The 21705-nt window shown below is 51.9% G+C and overlaps 1 long non-coding RNA gene and 1 pseudogene across 1 annotated transcript; both read right to left on the bottom strand.

Annotated features, from left to right (window-relative positions):
• Positions 1 to 4423: 4423 nt before the first annotated feature.
• Positions 4424 to 6091, bottom strand: LOC110129841 (transcriptional adapter 3 pseudogene; annotated as a pseudogene).
• A 5323-nt stretch (positions 6092 to 11414) lies between these two features.
• LOC110129850 (uncharacterized) lies at positions 11415 to 19881 on the bottom strand. Its single transcript, XR_011490233.1, has 2 exons — positions 18832 to 19881; positions 11415 to 11839 (listed from the first exon to the last, which is right to left on the bottom strand). It is a non-coding gene; the product is annotated as an uncharacterized lncRNA (long non-coding RNA).
• Between the last annotated feature and the right edge of the window lie 1824 nt (positions 19882 to 21705).

Here is a 21705-nt window from a genome sequence, read left to right as displayed (position 1 = left end):
GGATGCATGCACCTATAGAACAGACAGAGCCCTTGGATAAATGAAATGTACAACACACACCTTTGTAAAACCTCTTTTGACAGTATATGGGATGAGTGGGAGTAAGCAGTAAAAAACGTATATGTAAAAACATACAAACAACCATTTCTCCTATCCTTTTCTTTCTTTCTTTCTTTCTTTCTTTTTTTTTTAAAGAAATAGCTATGTCAGAGAAAGGAAACTTCTGAGCCAGAGGCTTCCCCTGGAAATCTCAACTCCTGCATCTCCAGTGTGGAGTCAGAACAACTGAGCACTCAGAGCTCCCCCTGGCATTTGTTACGTGCCCTGGGAGCAGGAATCTGTTGGAAGGTACAGGCAGTAGGTGACTGTCCCAGACCCCAGATGCTAAGCTGATGTGGGACCCAGAGTGCATCTGACAGATAGAAGCACCACTGTCTCCCCAACCCCCAGCCACGTTAATAGACACTTAATTAGAAACACAAATTGGTAACAATAGGACCATTATTTCTCTCAAGGTTAATGATGGCCTCCAAGTGTCAGGCGTGTACTGTACATGCTCTGAGCACCTCTCATGCCATTTAGCATCTGCGCCGAAACAATCCTGTTTTATAGTAGATGCTATTATTGGCCCCTCTTGGCAGCTGAAGAAATGACAGCTCAGAGAAAGTGGGAAACATGCCCAGGGTTCGACAGCTGGCAAGAGGCAGAGCCAGGTCTGAAGTCAGGGCTTCAAGACTGCAGACCCCCCAAATGTAATTACGGCACTAAAGACCTGGAAGGATGGTCTGTGCACTGAGGTCTGGAATTGCCCACAGGTAAACACAAATGTGTGTGCCTTTCCACAAGTGAGTTTGCATCCACAGCTGGGAACTGGTCTCAGCCAACCCGTTCACTGGTTAAGGGCTTTGATTAGGCCGACTCTTTGTGACCCAATGGAGACTATAGAGTCCATGGAATTCTCCAGGCCAGAATACTGGAGTGGGTAGCCGTTCCCTTCTCCAGGAGATCTTCCCAACCCAGGGATCAAATGCAGGTCTCCCGCATTGCAGGTGGATTCTTTACCAGCTGAGCCACAAGGAAAGACTTTGATTAAGCAAGGAGACTTATTTATAAGTTGGAGATGCAGACTTTCCCTCATTGTTCTTTGCTCCCTGGAGAATCACTGTCCGGTTTGTAAGCACTAGAGCAGTAGTTCTTACAATGCAGTGCCCACACCAGCCGCATCAGCATCCCAGCACCTGGGAGCTTATTTTGTGTCTGTGCACACGTGTGTGTACGCTCAGTCATGTCTGACTTTTTGCAACCCCATGGGCTATAGCCCACCAGACTCCCGTTTACATGGGATTTCCCAGGCAAAAATACTGGAATGGGTTGCCATTGCCCTCTCCAGGGGATTTTCCCAACCCAGGGATCAAACCTGGGTCTCCGCACCACGGGCAGATACCTTACCACTGAGCCACCTGGGAAGCCTGGAAGAAAGCACATTTTTCTGGGACTTCCCTGGTGGTCCAGTGGTTAAGATTCAGCCTTCCAATGCAGGCGGCATGGGTTCAATCCCTGGTTGGGGCATTAAGATCCCACACGCTGCTTGGTGTGGCCAAAACATAAAAAAGAAAGAAAAGAAACGAACATTTTCTGGTCCCTCCCATGACTGCCACTGAATCAGAAGCTCTGGCGCTCAGCCACTTGCCGCGCTCCGGTGTTTCTGATGTTCCCTCAAATCTGAGAACCACTATTCTAAAAGGATTATGCTTTCCAGCTGCTGCCATTTCTAGGCCCTTTGCTCTACTGATGGCCAGGAGACAGCCAGCCATAGGGGCTTGGGGCTGGGACTAGGGCTCTCTGGGCCCAGTGTGTGACATGTGATAGATACATAATACGTGAATTTTGGATAATGAATATCTGGCACCCAGGGTTCACATCTCTGTCGCCACGTCAGGAGGGGACTGTCACTAGGATGACACTTCGGCTGCCGCTGCAGCACCAGGTTCCTCAGTGGCGCAGGCAGGCCCGAGGCACCCTGAAGAACAGAGGGCAAATTTTTACTTCCGCTCAGGATGCACACAGACCTCGAGAGGGCTGAGCATGCTTCTGACCTTTGGAATTTTGAGCAGGAGGTATCAAAAGGGTTAAAAATTACCACAGGGACAACTGGCCTATCTAGCAGTATGCTGATAACCCAGCTCTCTGAGTAAGAGGTCCTGGCCTGCAGCATTTGTGATTGCCTTGATGTAAATACGTGGGATCATAGAAAAAGCAAGAGTTCCAGAAAAACATCTACTTCTGCTTATCGACTACGCCAAAGACTTTGACTGTGTGGATCACAAAAACTGTGGGAAATTCTTCAAGAAATGGGAATGCAGACCACCTGACTTGCCTCCTGAGAAATCTGTATGCAGGTCAAGAAGCAAAGACATGGAACAACAGACTGGTTCCGAATCGGGAAAGGAGTACATTAAGGCTGTATATTGTCACCCTGCTTATTTAACTTATATGCAGAGTACATCATGTGAAATTCCAGCCTAGATGAAGCACAAGCTGGAATCAAGATTGCCAGGAGAAATATGAATAACCTCAGATACGCAGATGACACCACCCTTATGGCAGAAAGGGAAGGAGAACTAAAGAGTCTCTTGACCGCTTGAAGAAAGTGAAAGAGGAGAGTGAATAAGTTGTCTTAAAACTCAACATTCAGAAAACTAAGATCATGACATCTGGTCCCATCACTTCATGGCAAATAGATGGGAAAACAATGGAAACAGGGAGAGGTTTCATTTTTGGGGGCTCCAAAATCACTGCAGATGATGACTGCAGCCATAAAATTAAAAGATGCTTGCTCTTTGAAAGAAAAGCTATGACCAACCTAGATAGCATATTAAATAGCAGAGACATTATTTTGCCGACAAAGATCCATCTAGTCAAAACTATGGTTTTTCCAGTAGTCATGTATAAATGTGAGAGTTGGACTATAAAGAAAGCTGAATGCCGAAGAATTGATGCTTTTGAATTGTGGTGTTGGAGAAGACTCTTGAGAGTCCTTGGACTGCAAGGAGCTCAAACCAGTTAATCCTAAAGGAAATCAGTCCTGAATATTCATTGGAAGGACTGATGCTGAAGCTGAAGCTCCAATACTCTAGCCCCCTGATGAAAAGAACTGACTCATTTGAAAAGACCCTGATGCTAGGAATGATTGAAGGCAGGAGAAGGGGTCAACAGAGGATCGGATGGTTGGATGGCATCATCGACTTGATGGACATGAGTTTGAGCAAGCTCTGGGAGTTGGTGATGGACAGGGAAACCTGGCGTGCTGCAGTCCATGGGGTTGCAAGAAGTTGGACACGACTGAGTGACTGAACTGAACTGATGTCTTTAAATAATCATAGCAGCACTCATCTAGTGTATTGTTCTCAGGACAGGTACTGTTAGACCTGTTTTACTCATATTAATGATTGAATCCTCACAGCCCTCTGGGAGAGGTTCTATTTTCATTCCCATTTTATAGATGAGAAAACTGAGGCACAGAGAACTTAAGTAATTTGCCCAAGCTAGTAAAAGGCAGAGACAGGATTTAAATGCAGACAGCGTGGCTCCAGAGTCCATGCTTTTAAGCCACGTGCGGAAAGTCACTTAGCGTGGGGCAACAGTTATGGGGGGGATGAACAAAGGAAAATACATATGTTAGCAAGCTGGCACCTATTTGTTTTGATTGCCCTTTTGGTAAGCAAGGCAGAGTAAGGGTAGTGTCTCCACAAGCCTGCCCCTGCCCTCTCAGGTAGACTGGGCTGGAATGGCTCAGGGCCCTGCCCACCATTAGAAATATGGCAGGCAAAAGTTGCTGAAGATCTGAGGTCCAAATAGCATTTACACTTGCATGTAAATGCTATTTACCTGGGTCCGTGAAGACCCAGGTTCTTCCATGAAGCTGTGTCTGCTGATGCAGGCTCTTCTTCCCACCCATTCATCCTGTATAGCACTTAATGGGCCTTTCAAAGTGTAAGGTTTGAATCTTTTTTTCAGATTTGGGAAACTTCCTTATTTATTTGATGATTTCTCTCCCTTTATTTTCTCTCTTGGATATTGGGCTTCTTGCATTGATTCTCTCTTTCTTTGGGGCTCACATTTTGGAAGATTGGTTCACCTTTTCCTTCTAGGCCCTATTCAGTATTTTATGTTAGCAATCACGGTTTTAATTTCCAAGAACTTTTCTTCTTTATTTTTATTTATTTATTTATTTATTTTTGCTTTTTAAAAAACCATGTTTCAGTCTCTTTATTCTTAAGTCTGCACTTCACAAAACCACAAGGGAGAAGTCTTTGAGGGTGAAAGGGGTGGGGAGGGGAGGGGGTGAGGACGACCCAGAAACGAAGGCCCCCTCTCATCTGGGGGACCAAGCAGAGACTGGACTCAGGCCAGCCCAGCAGGGCCTCTCATGTTCTGGCTGTATAGAGTTAGGCCAGAAGATGTCAGGGAAGGGCCCAGCCTCTAGAGACTGCTGCCATTTGACATTGGCTAGGCAGCCACAGACTGAAGCTTCTGGAAGCCCAAAGGAAGTGGGCCTCCCTCTCCCAGGCCAGGGGAAGGCAGCCTGAGCAGGGGTGACAGCTACCCGTCCAGCAGCTTCAGGATGCTCTCACGCTCCTTCAGAGTCTTCCAAGCTTGGTCTTTCTCCTTCTTGGTGGGGGTCCGTTTCTTCTGCCGGGCAGCCATGATCTTGCAGAAGGCATCCATGACCTCATTGTCTGCCATGCGGACCCGCTGCATCAGCTCCTGCTGGCTCACTTCCTCCTTCGCCAGCCTCAGCAGGTCGTGCTTCTTGGTGCGGTTGTGGGCACTGAGCGCCTTCAGCTCAGCCTGCCGCTTGCGCAGCTCCGCCAGAACCTCGTCCTCCGAGTCCTCTGCGAGGCGGTCCTCAGATTCCAGCAGGCCCTGGGCGATCAGCTCCTCCTTGATGCGGTTCTCCAGGGACTTAGTATGAGGCACGCTGAAGGGCTTGTTCTGATTGCGGGGAGAGGTGCTTGCCCCATCCGCCCCCGATTCTTTCCCAGACATGTCTGGAATAGGAGAGTCCTCCATGGGGGAAATAATATTTTCCTCCACCAAGGCCTGCAGTAGGCGCTGTGTCAGGGCACCAAAGGGACACCCGTCTTCTGGCTGCTCATGCTGGGCCTCAGACTTCTTCAGCAGGGCATCCACATCTTTAGTGTCCAGTTCGGTCAGGGGCCCCATGAGGCCTTTCTTCTTGTCAGCCACGGCTGCTGCCCGGGCCCCGTCCTTCTGCTCCTCCAGCAGGTCCTCCTGTGCCCAGCGCTGGGAGTAGTGCTTCCCCAGGGGCGGAATCTTGTAATGTTCAGCCTCATCTTCTGGGGGTTTCAGTAGCTCCTCTAGCGTGCGCACTTCCTCACTGGTGATATCAGCACAGTACGGCTCCACCGAAGCCCAGAATCTGTTGGGGGTGTCATTCTTGGGGATACGTGGCACATCAATTGGGTCATCAGTGAATTCATATTCCTGGATCTTGGGCTGAAGGTTTTTGGATTTGGGTCGCCCAGGGCCAGGGCCAGGCCCATGTCCCGCCTTCCCTTCCAGTTTCTGCTTCTTGGGCTTCCCATGTTTGGGGGGATCTCCAAGCTCATGGTCTCGACCCAGCTTCAGGAATCGTCGGTCACCTTTCTTATCCTGCCAGTCAGTGAGGATCTGGGTTTCAGCCTCAAGCACCCGCAGGCGCTGGCTGGCAGAGGAGAGCAGGGTCTCAAGCTCCAGCTGCAGGGTGTCCAGCTCCTCGATGCCGATGCCGTCATCCTCAGAGCGCGCCAACACCGCTGTGTAGAGGGGACAGACTTTCAGGTGGTCCACAGATTTGAAGTCGTGGACCTGCGAGGGGCAGTCCTCCAGCTCACTCATGGCTCAGGACAGGGGACCCTGTGGCGCTCCCTGGGATGTTCTGAGGATTTAGAGTTGATGCCAGTCAAGAGCTCAGTTCAGTGCCCTAGGGAACCGCCCGGCGCTGGAGGGCGGGGCTCGGCAGCCAGGTTTTCCGCCGGGCAGTTAGTCTCGCCGAGCCCCAAAGGCTGCAGAACTTTTCTTCTTTGATTGTTCCTTTCCCTCATCACTTGGTTGGGGCTTAGAGAGGCAATCCACACTGGATTGCTCTGAAGTTACAAGTAAGAATTATCTTAGAGTTCCCTGAATTTGTCACCTTTCCTGGGGAGCCAGGGGTTCTGCCTTCTTATCTTGATTTTTCCACATTCCGGTTTTTCTGCTCTTTGAAGCTTGAGCACATTAAGGATCCATCTGCCCCAGCTATACTCACCGGGTCCCTACTGTCTTCACGTGAGGCATGGGGCCTGGGGCCGGGAATGTGAGGGTAAGAAGTCTCTGTCTTCATGGAGTTCCCACTTCACAGCAGACTCTCACGGTATCAATACACCAGATTCACTAAGCATTGGCCCACCCTGTGTTTTGCATACTCCACAGTGTATTTTTCACATTTTGGTTTCTTGTCTGTTGGCTCAACTAGATTGAACAAGGGCTCATGTTTTCTATGTTTATTCCAAGGTTCCAAGGAGACCCCAATTGTTGATATACTTACACACACACACACACACACACACACACACACACACACACACACACATGCTGGTGCTGTAGAGGTGTGCTTCTGGAAGGATAGAAAAGACCATAACCAAATGGCATTCCTCTGGAAGGATTTGCAGAGACGTGGGGAATCAGAGTAACCCCAAGCCCACTGCCACCCATTCCCATGCACCCATGACTCACTTTCTAAACAAACACTAAGGTCACCATTGCCACTTCTTTCTCTAGTGGATGCAACAGTCATCTCTGGCCCGCAGTGTCTCACCATCTCACCTTCTGCCTTATAAAACCTGAAAACCCACAGTTCTATAAACAGACATTAAAGGACAGTGGGGGTTGGTCGGGGCAGTGGGTTGGGGGGGGGGAGGAATGCACTGACCAGGAGGTCTCTACTGCTCTCCCAGAGTTGGAAGTCTCCTTCTATAGGACAATGGGCCACGGGACCAGAACCTCAATTCATTCATTTATTTGTGGATGCCTTCATTCATTCAGCAGGTAATTCTTTATTAAGGAAATATTATATATTAGACTTAGTACCAGGCTCTAGAAAGTTAAAAATATAATATGGTGCCCTCCTTACAGATTTCAGGAGTTCACAGTCTAGGAGACCAAGTCATGTGACAGTCTTCCTGGGGTGAGCAGCCTATCCTGACCACATCGAATGAATGAATGAGTGAATGAATAAACAAATGAGTAGAAATACTTGGCTTGGTGAGGATACATCCAGCTTCTTCCCCTGGGAGGACGCTGGGCCAACCAAGGGTCCCCATGAGAGTCTGAGACCCTGGACAAGCAGAGACCAAAACTCCACAGCCTCCAGCCTCCTAGCAGCATCCACCCTGGAGGAGGGCCTGGCTCGTGGCCCAGGCGCCTGGCTGGGGAGGGCTGGGCCAGTTAAAATCTGGATCAAAGAGACAAAGAGGAACGCAGAGTTTCATTAACAGAGGAACCAGACAGCCAGGCCAGGGCAGGGCGGGGGAGGCTTTAGGAGTTGCTACTAACAAGTGTCAGGGTTAAAGGAAGAAAAGCCATGTGTTAGCATTAGGGTCAGGGCCCCTCTGAGTTGCCAGTTTCAAAGCCGGGGGCGGTGGTCAGCAGAGAGGAGTCCCAGGCTTCCTCGGGGCATTCAGCCCAGGTGTGGTCCCAGAGCCAGACTGGGCCGTGGAGTCCCTGGTCAGTGAGGAGTGACATTGAAATTCCCCATTTTCCTGGTTTCCCTCATCGGTCAGACAGCCCTCATCGCCCAGGTCGATCCTCCCGCGGCTTCCCGGCTTCCCGTGGGAGTGGCGGCTTCCCGGGGAGTGGGGATGCCCTTGCTCAGAGAAGTCTTTTCTGGGTGGTGGGCTTGGGCTGTGGACCCCGAGTTTGGTGAGGCGGTCTTGGTGCAGTCTGGAGCTCAGACCAGGAATTCAGAAGAGGGACCTTCTTCATCCAGGATGCAGGAGAAAGCTGCAGGAAACCATGGACTGCAGGGGGCTCTGGGAGATGGGGGTGGGGTGGGGTCGGGGTGGCAGAATCTGGGGGCTGAGTGAGCCCAGGCCCAGTAGACGCCTCCCCTCCCAACTCCCCAGGGCGGCTCTTGGCAAGAGCGCGGGCAGGCAGGACAATGGGAGGACGGAAGAATGTGCTGGCCCGGTTGCACGGGAGTCTGAGGCTGGGACTCCAGCCCTGCGAGCATCCAGGAACTATTTCAGAAGCAGGCTTTGTGTGTGTGGGGCCAAGGCTGTTGGGCCTGGGCGGTGTGGCCCAGGCCACGGGGCGTGCCGGCAGGAAGGCCTGGTCCTGGGGTGGATGAGCTGCCCGGGCTAGGAAGCTGTGGGTGGAGGCGGGGACCCGGAGGCCCAGCGGTAACAAAGGTTACAAAGCTCTGTCTGTGGGAGGCTCTTGGGAGGACTCAGGAGGGTGGGTGGATAGGTTTCCTGGGTCTCCTCGTTGAAAAGCTTGGAGGGGCTTGTTTGCCAAACACCGGGAAGCCCTGGGTTTCTGGCTAATCAGGCTGGAGAGTTCCACCTGGCTCGTGGTTACGGGGTGTGGGCAGCACAGACTGCAGTGGAGACTCGGGGATATTGTTCCCCAGAGACCCAGACCCTCTGTCCTTGTGATGAAAAGAAATGCATTCAAGAAAAGAGCACTGACTTGGGGAGTTCCTCCCACTTTGCCAGTTTCCCCCGGGAAGTCTGCCTTTCCCCCTTCCCTAGGTCCATCTCTGCCTGCCCAGCAATCCCAGACAACCCCAATCCTGCCGACTGAGGACTGCAGGGGTGTCCACCCCAACCTGAGCCCCAGGGGAGCCCCAGGGGAGCCCCGGGGAGGGGGCGGCAGGGGAGGCCACAGCGAAGAAAGGGCGGCTCCAAAGAGATTTCTGGTGGGGGCCCAGGCTGGCCTGCCAAGGCGGGCCCCTCCCTGCCCCGGCCGGAGTGGGGAGGCCCTCAGGGAAATTCCTCTGCCTCCCGAGTCTCCAGCTGTCTCCCAGGGCAGGAGAGGGCAGAGTCTACTTCCTCCACACACTTGGAAACAACCAGGGATAAGGTCCTGCCTCAGCTCTAGACGCCTGCCCCTGCTCAGGCTGTGAGTGCGTGTGTGCGTGTGTACATCTGCGGTGTGTGAGTGAGTGTGCGTACGTGAACGTGTATGTCAGTGTGTGATGTATGTGCAGGTGAGTGAGCCTGTGAGCCTGTGTGTACTCTTTATGAGTGGTGGGTGTGAGTGTGTAAGGAGCGCCCTGCCCCAGCCTGTCGGTTTTGAATTGGTCCTCATGCCGTCCTGGAGCAATGAGGATTGATGAGACGGAGAGGCCATGTTTCCAGCGGGTCCAGCTTTGGGCTTCAGGAGCTCGTTTCTCAGTTCCCTAGAGAGAGAGTCCTTTCTGGTTAAAAGGACGCACAGCTCCCAGCCTTTGCCCCTTTGGCCCATCCCAGAGTGTGCGTGTTCCCGTGGCCACAGAACACCGTGGGGGTCACTGCACATCATGGGGCTCTGGGGGGCTCCGCGGAGCCGGCCCCAGGGACACACCCCTCACTGGGCCTAGGTGGTTTCTGCCTCTGGATGAAGATGCTCTCATCCTGTGAGGATTCCAGACGTGGCTTTGGAGCCTTTGCCAGGAGCGCGGCAGACGCCAAGTGGCCCCCTTGGGAGCTGCTTCCACAGCCCTAGTCACTGGGGCCTCTGGTCCGCTCAGCTCCACGTAACACAAGGGGTGAGGACAGCTGGCCCACAGAGCCCTGTGTCAGAACTGTCTGCGGGTTTTGTAAAAACCCAGATTTCTAGGCCCTAGTTTCCCAGGTGGCGCCAGTGGTAAAGAACCTGCCCACCAACACAGGAGACATAAGAGACACGGGTTCAGTCCCTGGGTCGACAAGATGCCCTGGAGAAGGGAATGGCTACTCATTCCAGTATTCTTGCTGGAGAATCCCATGGACAGAGGAGCCTGGCGGGCTACAGTCCGTAAGGTCGCAAAGAGCTGGACACGACTGGTGACTTAGCACGCCCGCACATCTCGCGTGTATGGAGTCAGAGCTCACAGTGTGGGGCCTGGGATCTGCCTTCTTACCAGGGACTCCAGGCGCTTTTGCTATTTAGCCAGCTTGCGGGCACTGGGCCAGGAGACCAGGGGCTGGCCAGGTCGGAAAAGTGTGGCGAGCTCGGGCGGTGGCCTCCCCCAGTCCTCACGGTCCCCGGAGCTGGGTGCCCCAGTGTGCCCTTCCTTCGCCTCTGAGTCGAGTCAGAAATCCTCGGGGGGCCTTGGGCAAGGTGAGCGAGCTGCGCCCTTCAGTCTGTCCCCTCTGGACGGGCCAAGCAGCTGCTCTCGCCAAAGTGGCCCAGGCTGGGGCTGAGAAGGCCGGGACAGTGCTCAGGCCGCAGCGCCGCGCTCACCGAGGAGTGACGGCTGGTCTGGGCGCCTTGACTTTCTTTGCCCCAGGCGGGTTGGCCCGTGAGGGAGCCAGTCACCCGGCCCGGCTGCCAGGAACGGCCCTGACAAGATGGCAGCCGGCCAGCCTCCAGTGTTGTTTGGCTCCGGGGGACGGCTCTCTCCCACAGGAAGCCTTTCATCTCCACGGTGGTAATCGTGAGTTCAGAGGGACTAGCCTCCCACTCCAGGGAGCTCAGTGGGATTGTGCAACCCAGGCCTTTGTGAGGCGAACCCCTTTTATCTGCCAAGTGTCCTGTTGTCCATGAGGCCTGGGCAGACTACACGTACCCCCCTGTGTACATGCCATCTGGTTGGGGCTCTGGGAATCAGAATCGGTGGACAAAACAAGATTGGCGTTGCAGGGTTGGGGGGAGCGTGGCTTAGGCTGGGGGTGGGTAGCTGAAGGGCCCATAGTCATCTGGGGGGAGGGTGGTGCTTTCCAGAAAGTTTCCCTGCTCTCCACAGCCAGCTTCAGACACTGCCACACTCCAGAGGGGGAGACTCTCAAGAATGGGGATTCCCTTCGATGGGGTGGGAACTATGCTTTTTAAGTTCTCCGTTCAGGACTTAAAATGGAGAAGGGAATGGCTACTCACTCCAGTATTCTTGCCTGGAGGATCCCACGCACGGAGGAGCCTGGCAGGCTACAGTCCCTGGGGTCACAAAGAGTCGGACACAATTGAGCAACTAACACACACACAGGGCTCAGTAGGTCTCAACAGGGGCTTCTTCATAAGCACCAGCTCCCTGTCTCTTCCTCAAAGAGCGGAGCCTGGGGAGATGCTGCATCTGACTGACCCCAAGGCGAGGGGAGGCCAGGTTAAGGGGACTCCACTCCCAGAGAAGCCGGCATGGAGGGTATCTCTCCGTGGCTAAACAGCCCTGCAGGGAACACTTACTCACTCACTCATTCCTTCAGCACACCTTTACTAAGGGCTTCTTCTAACAATTCTATTTACTTAACTATTTTATTTTATTTTGGCTGCACTGGGTCTCTGTTGCTGCGTGCGGGCTTTCTCTGGCTGCGGCGAGCAGGGGCTGCTCTCGAGCTGCGGTTGCACTCGTAGGGCTTCTTGGGGGGCCTCTCTTGTTGTGGAGCACAGGCCCCAGGGTGCACAGGCTTCAGAAGCGGTGGCACACGGGCTTTAGCTTCTCTGCGACATTTGGGGTGTCTTCCCGGACCAGGGGTCAAACACGTGTCCCCTGCACTGGCAGGCAGATTCTTAACCACCAGACCACCAGGCAAGTCCAACCGAGGGTTTCTTAGGTGTTCCAGCCTCCGGGGAACAGCAGTGGACAAGAGGCAGAGTCTTTGTTCTTTCAGAATTTACATTCCTATGGGAGAGAGGGGAGGTAGGAAATTAAGATGCTAATACATAATGTCGTGTGAGTTAGAGAAACGGGCTATGATTAAGTTAAGGCAGAGTAAAGACGGGAAAGAGAAGGGCTATTTCGGACCCTGCAGGGCAGGGAACACTCACTCACTCATTCCTTCAACGCACCTTTACTAAGGGCTTCCTTGAAAAATTCTTGTTTATCTAATTATTTTATTTCTGGCTGCACTGGGTGGTAGGCTCAAGAAGGGTTATCTTATTGCACCGTTTCCCTGATGTTAAAAACATGCTGTAGTCTGTCATGGTTCCCACCACTTGAAGTTCTTAGAAAGCAGAGGTTAAAGTTCCCATTGACCCCTTCTTTGTCCCCTCTCTACCCCTTCCACACACAACTTTCCCGAGAATCAAATAGTCCTCTATCTAAATTTACCAACCATAAGCCACAGAACTGTTACGATGTGATAAAAATTGGCAGGTTGATGCTGTATCTGTTACCTTTAAGGCCACTTCATTTAAACCTGGGGCTGATGGCAAGTTCCACTCATATCACCACGGGATTTAGGCCACTCAAAAAAGTGACTTATAGTTGGTAAATTTGGACATAGGAACATTTGGTTGTCAGGAAATCTTTTAACTTTTGCTCTCCTGAATGGACACTTTTTGGGCTTCCCTGGTAGCTCAGCTGGTAAAGAATCCGCCTGCAATACAGCAGACCCAGGTTCGATTCCTGGGTTGGGAAGATTCCCTGGAGACATGATAGGCTACTCACTCCAGTACTCTTGGACTTCCCTGGTAGCTCAGCTGGTAAAGAATCCGCCTGCAATGTGGTTCGATCCCTGGATTAGGAAGATCCCTTGAAGGAAGGCATGGCAACCCACTCCAGTATTCTTGCCTGGAGAATCCCATGGACAGAGGAGCCTGGCAGGCTACAGTCCATGGGGTCACAGAGAGTCGGACACAACTGAGCAATTAAGTACACATGGACACTTTGGGATCTTCCCTCCCTGGTCCCTGGCTTTCAGGAGGATGGAGGGCAATGTGTGATTTGTGATACGAGAAGGTCTGTCCGGAGGCCAGTCAGCCAGAGTTGATACTGGACGTTGCCAGACTAATGGGCTTTCAATCAGGGTGCAGTGACTGCTTTCCTGGAGAGGCAGGAGGTGTGGTGGATTTAGAAGCAGAGTTGGAGCTGGAGCCCTTCCTGCCCTGTCATTTTGGGGGTGGGAGGGGCCAGACCCAGGACCGAATCCTGACACCACTTACTAGGTTCCCTCTGTTTCTCTGAGCCCCAATTTTCTCATCTGTAGGCTAGGATCTTTATCTCAGAAAACTGTAGGCCCCTGGCTTATGTGAGTCGCTTGATAAGTGACACTGGCTGCGGCTCCTTTGGCAAATTGCTTAATATCTCTCAGCTTTGATTCTCCATCTGTGAGAGCAAGACATCAGTACCCTGGCCTCGCAGGGTTATTGTGAGGATGGGGAGATATCTGTAAAATTGCCTGTCACGGGGACTGGGGTTCAACAACGTGTGTCGAGTCTACAGTGGGAGCTCGTCCCAGAGTGAGCCGGCAGGCGGGCAGGTGTGCAGAGGGTCACGTGCTGCCCACGCAGCGCTCCATGCCCCAGGGGACGGGGCTTCTTCCCTGGTCTCCGACTTAGCCAATGAAGGGACAGGATGGGAGGGGGAGTGGGAAGATGGATTTTGTGGATGTTTTGCTGATTTAAATTCTGCTTTCAGGCATTTCCCAGGTGGCTCGGTGGTAAAGAGCCCACCTGCTAATGCAGAGGGCACAGGTTCAACCCCTGGTCTGGGAAGACATCGCAGATGCCCTCAGAGCAAATAAGTTCATGGGCCACCACTCCTGAGCCTGCGCTCTAGAGCCTGGGAACCAAAATCATCGAGCCCACATGCCCGAGAGCCCCATGTTCCCCAACGAGAAGACATCGCAATGAGAAGCCCGCACACACCAAGAAAGAGGAGCCCCCCGCTCGACACAACTAGAGAAAACCAGGGCAGCAAGGAAGACCCAGCACAGTCAAAAATAAATAAATAGTAAATAAGTTAAAATTATTTTTAAAAATTTTTCTGATTTCAGAATTAGAACTGACAGCGTCTGCAAGGCACCAGCTGAACGATCTTGTGCTCGGAGGAGGGCCAGGCGGGAAGCACCAGAGGCTGGTGAAAAGCGCAGTGTCACAGCTCCCAGCTCCCCTTCCCCTGCCGAGCGATGGTTCTGCTCCCCCACATTCATCATTAGCCCTTTCCATCTGCTGACTCATTCTCACACAGCTCCAGCCCCGGAAAGCTGAGCGTGTGGAAGGAGGCCTATTAATAGCCTTTTCCTGGGACACTCATCCCGGCTATTTCTAAGACCGTGTGAAGGCAAGTAAAGAGGCCCTGCCCCTCATCCTTGCCCCCCACCCCACCAGCCTGCTCCTCGGAGATGAGCCGTGATAGTTGTGGGTGCGGGTGGGGGGGCGGGTGCCCAGCAGGCTCTGAAACGTCTGTTTTGTCCCATCTACATTTGTCAAGATTTCAAAATGGTGGCCTGTCCGTTTTGGTCAGAGGGCGCCAGGCGTGGGAGTGGTCCTCTGCAGGGGCTGACAGAGGGCTCCACGAGGCACCCCACACATGGAGCAGGTGAGCGAGAGGATGCAGGACAAACCCCGGCGGAGGGCAGAGAGCCCCGGGGGCGGAAAGCCGCAGTGCCAGCCAGCAGGGCTGGGTTTGCCTGTGGAGGGGCTCTGTGGGCCCCGCTTGGCACACAGGCCGCAGAGCCCAGAGGGCACCCGGCCTGTGCACGGCATGCTGGCCGTGGTGCCCAAGGCAGCCTCCCCGACGGAAGGAAAGTTACATGACTCAAAACAGCCTGGAGTTAAAACTCCCCTCTGGGTCCTCCCCACCACTCTATGCAAAACAAAGAAGTCTCTCACCCGAAGAAAAAAAATTGGACATTAATGTTGATGACGCCCAGCTCCCAGCTGGTCCAGTCTCTGGCCGATCTCCAGAATTCCTTGCCCCAGCCGTTTTTAAGAGATAACTACTCCGAACAACCTTGGAGAAGAACAGGCCCCCTTAAGACAGCAGAGTTCCACATATATGCCTATATATACTTACTCTTGGAGAAGACAACGGCACCCCACTCCAGTACTCTTGTCTGGAAAATCCCATGGATGGAGGAGGCTGGTAGGCTGTGGTACATGGGGTCGCTAAGAGTCGGACACAACTGAGTGACTTCCCTTTCACTTCTCTCTTTCAAGCATCGGAGAAGGAAATGGCAACCCACTCCAGTGATCTTGCCTGGAGAATCCCAGGGACGGGGAATCCTGGTGGGCTGACGCCTATGGGGTCGCACAGAGTCGGACACGACTGGAGCGACTTAGCTTAGCTTAGCTTATACTTATTCTTTCATTGGGTTAGTGCTGCTGCAGCGGCTAAGTCGCTTCAGTCATGTCCGACTCTGCACGACCCCACAGACGTCTGTGCAGCAGCTCACTAGTCTGACTGCTGCCCCTTCTCGCCTCATTAAAGGTGATGCTTCCTGTAAAGTGCCGGTCTTGTTCTTTCTCCGAACCATGCCTTCTCTCACTCCCTAACCCTACGTTGACCACAGCCAGAGAGCACGGCCTGCTTCGGAGGCATCGTCCGCGACAGTGAAGGGTGTCTCTGGGTGGAACAGAATCTGCCGGAGGGCAGACGGAGGCCCTGGCCTGAGGAGCTCAGAGGAGGTCCAGCTTCTTGGACGCGGTGTTGGGATGTGGCTGGTGCACTCTCTGAAGGGGCCTTTAAGAGGGGTGGCTGAATAAGAGGCAGTCCAGAGAACTGTGTATTGCTTTTTATTTTCTTGGCTTGATGTCACTGCTCCTTAGCTGTGTGTCCTTGGTCAAGACATGACCCTCTCTGGGCCTCAGTTTCTTCAACTCTGAAAAAGGTCATGTTGGATAAGATGAGCTCCAAGGTCTCTTGCGGGCCTGACCGTCCTAGCTCATGCTGTGTGCTTTCTCAGAAAAGGTAGCTCTGAGAAGACAGAAGTGGAGCCCGGGGGGTCAGGAGATGGACTGGTGGACCAACAAGGGGCAGAGGGGAGGAGAGGGGATTCTCTTTCCCCCGGAAGCCATCCCCATCCCTTGTCATTAGAAAGCCTCGCCCCGGGCTCCTCTCACTCGCTGGCGGGTGTATTCCTGCCCAGGGGAAAACTGGCCAGCGTGTGGCTTTCATGGGCGGGAGGCCACCTTCCGCCTTCAGGCACTGTCAGCTTAACCCCAGCTTCCCCGTCCACCTCCCTCTGGCCCCCCCGCTCTTCCCCTTTCCTCCACCGCCTTTTCGTTGAAGTCAGGACTCAGAAGGCTCTGGGGACGGAATGAGAGTGATGAGCAGGGGTCTGGGTAATGAACAGAAAGTGCTTGGTCTACTGGGGTAGGGGTGGTGGGGAGACAGCAGAGGGAGGCAAGCCTGGGACCTGGAAGTGACCTTGGTGCTTCCCCAGCTCCCGGCAATCAGCAAGACCTGTGTGACCTCCAAAGGAGTCGTCTGCGTTCACTTCTCCATCTTTCAAGTGGAGTGACCTGCCCCTTCCTGCCTCAGAAGGTGGGTGGGAGCACTCACGTGGCCCTTGACAGCCTGCTGCTTGGCTGGCCCCCAGCAGGGAGCTGGGGGGGGGGGGCAGGGCAGCACTGACGCCTGGGACACGGGAGTGTCACTGGGGACCTGGGGGCGCAGGGGTTCAGGATTGACTGCTGGGGTGGGAACAGCTCCGCTCCCAGCTCCCGGGTACTTAAACACTATTCACCGCTACAGAAGGGAACAATGGGACTTACAACCTGTCACTGGTCATGAGGACCAGTAACCGGCCAAGCTGAGGCTAGCCAGGGACCCAGCGTGCCCCAGGAAGTAAGATTACTTCAGTAGAGTCTCTCTAGGAAATCTGGATTGGACCCATGGAGAAAAGGAGACAGTGGCTGAAGAAGCAGAAGCAGGAAGAATACCCGCCCCACCCCAAGGCAGAAGCAGGGCTCTAGACCGGGGTTGGCAGGGAGGGCGTATGTCCGCGGATGTTACACAGGAACAAGAACTGTGCTAACGGGTGGGAGCAGAGCGGACGCATGGAGCAGAAGACAGCAGAAGGCAACCAGGAGGGCACTTGAGAGGAGACGGGAAGGCATGCCCGGGCTGCCTTGCTCCCTTCTGAAGGGATTTAAATGAGTCTCCGATTCTTGGGACCAAAACAGCTGGAGAGGATGGGGTTTAGGGGGCTGGAGCAGCCTGAGGAGAGGACAGAGGTTCTTCTCTGGAAGGCCAGGAGGAGCCGGGACAGGCGGGCGCTGGGAGGGAGGGATGTGGCGAGAAAAGTGCTGGCAACGGAAAAGCCTGGGGAACACCTGGGGAAAAGGGAGAAGACGGGTGTGGTTGGAGCCAGAAGGCTCATGGACCAGAATTTGGAAACATTCAGAAAGATACACTGTTGTATCAGGATGCTTCCAGTTGCTCCTAACAGAAAACCCTGCCAAATCTGGGTTAAACTCCGCAGGACTGGACTGGCTCATGTTTGGGAAAAGCTGGCACCCCATGGCAGGCTTCAGGCAAGGCCGGATCCAGAGTTCAAAGGCCACAGCAACAACCTTACATCAGCACCTTTCCATTCTTCTCCTGAAGAAGACGTCATCCTAAACCCACTGGCTTGGCTCCAAGGCAATCTGCCATAAACATAATTGAAGGAATATTCTCTTTTAAAACAGTCAATGAAAATGCATATATTTTTAAATTTGATTCAGAAATTGGCTTCCAGGAAATTGATTTTAGGCAAATTGCCCTGCGTTCAGATATTCTTGAGAATGAAGGTGGCTGGTAGCAGCACCTAGAACTGTATTAGCTTCTCTATTTATGTCCAAGAGGAACAAAAAGGGCCTCTGTGCCTCTGCCTGACATGGTTCATCTGGGGTCATCTGGGCTCACAGACCATTTCCTGAGCCAGTGACACTGGTCTGGAAAATATACTGGCTGGTGTGGACGTCTCTCCACAGCTTTTCCTGAACCAGTCACTGGGACCAGGCTGATGGGGCATCATTTTGGGGCTTAAGCCACTTGCGCCCCACTCGTGAGGCTGGGAGATGCCATGGAAAGACTTTGGTGGTCACAGGTGCTGAGAAGGCATCAAGGATGCTGATTACAGCTGGAGACCATCTTGACGAGCCAGCTGATTGGACTTTGTTCTATAGGCAGCCAGGTGCATGCGAGAGTGCTAAGTTGCTTCAGTAGAGTCCAGCTCTTTGCAACCTTAGGGGCCATAGCTCGCCAGGCTCCTCTGTCCATGGGATTCTCCAGGCAAGAATACCGGAGTGGGTTGCCATGCCCCCTTCCAGGGGATCTTCCTGACCCCGGGATCGAACTCATGTCTTTTGCATCATACAAGCGGGTTCTTTACCACGAACACCACCTGGGAAGTCCAGGCAGCCAGGTGACGCTGGAGTTTTTCAGCCCTGAGATGCAACCTCTTCCAGGAGGTATTTTAGGAAGATTTAGCCTGATTGTAGAATGGTTGGGAGAAGGGACAGTCTGGCAAACCAACGGGGTCATTAGAGAATGCAGGAGGTTAGGCAATAAAGACTGAAACCAGGAAACACAAGTCAAAGAGGAAAGACGCAGGGGGGCAACTAGGAAGTATTTTTGAAAGAAGTAATTGGAGTGTCTTATTAGACACGAGGGAAGTGGGTGGGTGGTGGCAGAGGAGTCAAAAATGACCACAAGGTCTCTGACCTGGTTAAAATTTTGGATTCCTGCCCCATCTCCTTAACCCCTTCTCTGAGAGCGGTCCCCTCGCTCACAGGGAGGGGACCTTGTCCTGGAGCCCCATTGTTTTGGTGGCCTAGCCCTCCTCCCATTTCTAGGAATGGACCCTCCCCTCCTCCTGGGAGCTGCCCTCTCCCCACCATCCCTCCACAGTCACCGCGGAGGTCACTGTGCTAACATACCGGCCCTGCATAGGGGCACCTGACCTGAGGCGGGTCCATCAGAACTTCTCCTCAGCTTGGCACTAGAACTGAGAAAGTGAGGTCTGTCTCTCTCTGGGAGGTTGAAGGTAGGATAGGTGAATTTGTGACCTGCTACTGGCCTCATTCTTCTGCACAGACCCAGGAGCACAGGAAGAAGTCTGCAGTATGAAGAAACACATAGCCAGTGCAGATATGGCTTCCAAGAATGTGCCTGGGAGCCACGGCCTGGATCCCTGAAGGCTGTCAGCATTCTGCTTGTACTTCCTGTTCTTGGGCTCTGGGAGACACCCACTGGCTCTTTATATACATTTTGAGGAAGTATTTCTGAAGTCGGGAAATCAGGAGGAGCTGCAGATTCTAAAGAGAAACTACGTCAGTGTGGAACTTATTTGCATTACCAGCGAGTGTACTGGAGGTATTCAAACTGTCAGTCACGTGGAGATGTCATAAGGAAATGCTAACACTTGATGAGCAGACCCTTAAGTGAAGAGGGAAACCATAGAAATGATGCGATCTCCCAGAGAGAAAATGTGGAGAGAAGTTCAGAGGAAACTCCCGGAACAACCACAGTTTAAGGAGATCCAGCCAAGAAAAGAGGAGGGCATGGCAACCCACTCCAGTATTCTTGCCTGGAGAGTCTCAAGGACAGAGGAGCCTGGCAGGGCTACAGTCCACGGGGTCGCAAAGAGTCAGACATGGCTGAGCGATTGAGCACAGCACAGCAAAGGGTTTACCAGAGAGACGGGGCAGCTAGGATGATAGTGTCCAAACAAGGGACGCCAAGGAAAGAGTAAATTCAAGAATTTTTTTTGCTGGAAATTTACTTTCTGATTCAAATTTTACTTTTAATTAAAAGGTTCATGAATAGCCAATACAATTTTGAAAAACAAGAACATCTTGACAAAACACATGTCAAATTGATCTTACAATCATTCTCAGTTAAATGCTGTTAAACCAATTAGATTAGAGGCAAGCGTGAGATACATTAGCATAGTTTTACAAAATAAGATCCTCAAATACAGAAAAGTCAGTGTTTGGCAAAAAAAAAAAAAAAAAAAAGAAATTATTGGTAATTTCAAGGATTTAACCAACAAGGAAACATGGATGAGTTCAGGCTGAATTTGGGCAGCTCAATAATGCTCCTTGGATTCCAGGTTCTGTCCACTTCTCTGCTGCACTTGGCACTGGATGCATCTAAGTGAGGGTAGACTCCTCCCTTGGCTTAGTATTTGGAAGGACAGAAGAGAGAAGGTTTTCCCAGTAAAGGAATCTAAACTTCTCTCTGCAATCTGATTGGGCCGTTTTAGATCATGTGAACACTCCTAACCCAATAAGACTCACGAGAGCAAGGCTGGTTACTGATTGGCTTGGACCAATCAGGAGCCACTCTTTGAGCTGGGGGCTGGGATCAGCATCGCGTGTAGCTCCTGGCAGTAGAGGCTGGCAGCCTCACCTGCAGCTCCAGGGAACACGCCCAGGGTCGTGTTGGGGACGGAGAGAGGGGACTGGAAGCATCAGAGGCAATGAACAGTCCCCTACAAGTGGCCCGCAAGGCCTGCATGAGCCGGCCCCGCCTTACCTTGCTCTTGATCTCTGTGCTTTGTAAAATTCCAGGATGTACCAAATTTCTTCCTCCCTCATGATCTTTCATAGACTGATCCTTTTATGGGGAATGAGTGAGTGAAAGTCGCTCAGTCATGTCCGACTCTTTGCAACCCATGGATTATACAGTCAATGGAATTCTCCAGGCCAGAATACTGGAGTGGGTAGCCTTTCCCTTCTCCAGGGGATCTTCCCAACCCAGGGATCAAACCCAGGTTTCCTTCATTGGAGGCAGATTCTTTACCAACTGAGCTATCAGAGAAGCCCTATGGGGAATACTTGACAATATCTGTTGCCTTAACTAATTCCTATTCTTGTAGCAAGTCTCACTTAAATGTTATTCTTTAAAGAGATCTCTCCAATCCTCCTGAACTAAATTAGCACCCCTTAATCCCACTTAGGTGACTACTAGAATCTGATTTCAAATTGTAATTATGTTTATATTATGTTCAGTTGTACCTCTGTAGGGCAGGGCCCATGTTTGTTCTGCTCACCAATGAACCCTCCAAGATTGGCACACAGCAGAAGCTCCAGGAATATTGATGATCACTTCTTTTTCTGACTCACATCTATTGTCTTTTTTAAGCCCCTGAGACATCTTAGGAGTTTTCTTAATTGTAAATATTTCTATAAAACAATATCTCTTCCAAAAGAATGATGACATTAAATGAACCTAAGTAATAAGGAATGTCTTGAAAGCTTATAGAGTCCAAGCAATGGGACTTATAAAAAATATATATTTTTATTATATTCAAGTAATTTATGCCTCATGTCGGTTACATAGTTAAAGATAAGACTAGAGAAAACTAGTGAACTAATTAAACACTGTCTTTGTTTCACTCCCTACCTTATTAATTAATTATATTATCAAACATTTGTTGAATGCCTCCTCTGCACCAGCAATAGGGTTGGGCTATAAGACTTGGCTCCATTTCACAAACATGTGTTAGGGCTATTCTAGCTACTAAAGCAAGAGCTGAATAAACACATAGCATGGTTTTCTGCTACAAAGCCTAAAACAAATAAGCTTTTCTGGTTAACCATTAGATAACTCAATAAACTTCAGTTACTAGGAGGACATTCTCGTATACTTTTCTAGTCATAGTTTCCTCTGAAGGAAGAGACTTAAGGCCTGGCAATCTGCTGGAAGGAAGGCTGGAAGCTGGTCTTGAAATTGTGTTCACACAGCAAGCATGCTGCTTCTGCTTAGATTGCATGGCTCTTTGGCACGGTGAGAGGTGGCTATCAAAAAAATTTGTGGGATAATTACATCAT

This window comes from Odocoileus virginianus, chromosome 11 (genome assembly GCF_023699985.2).
Source record: "Odocoileus virginianus isolate 20LAN1187 ecotype Illinois chromosome 11, Ovbor_1.2, whole genome shotgun sequence".
NCBI lineage: Eukaryota > Metazoa > Chordata > Mammalia > Artiodactyla > Cervidae > Odocoileus > Odocoileus virginianus.
Note: the sequence above shows the minus strand (reverse complement) of the source record. Positions and strands in the feature narration are given on the sequence as shown.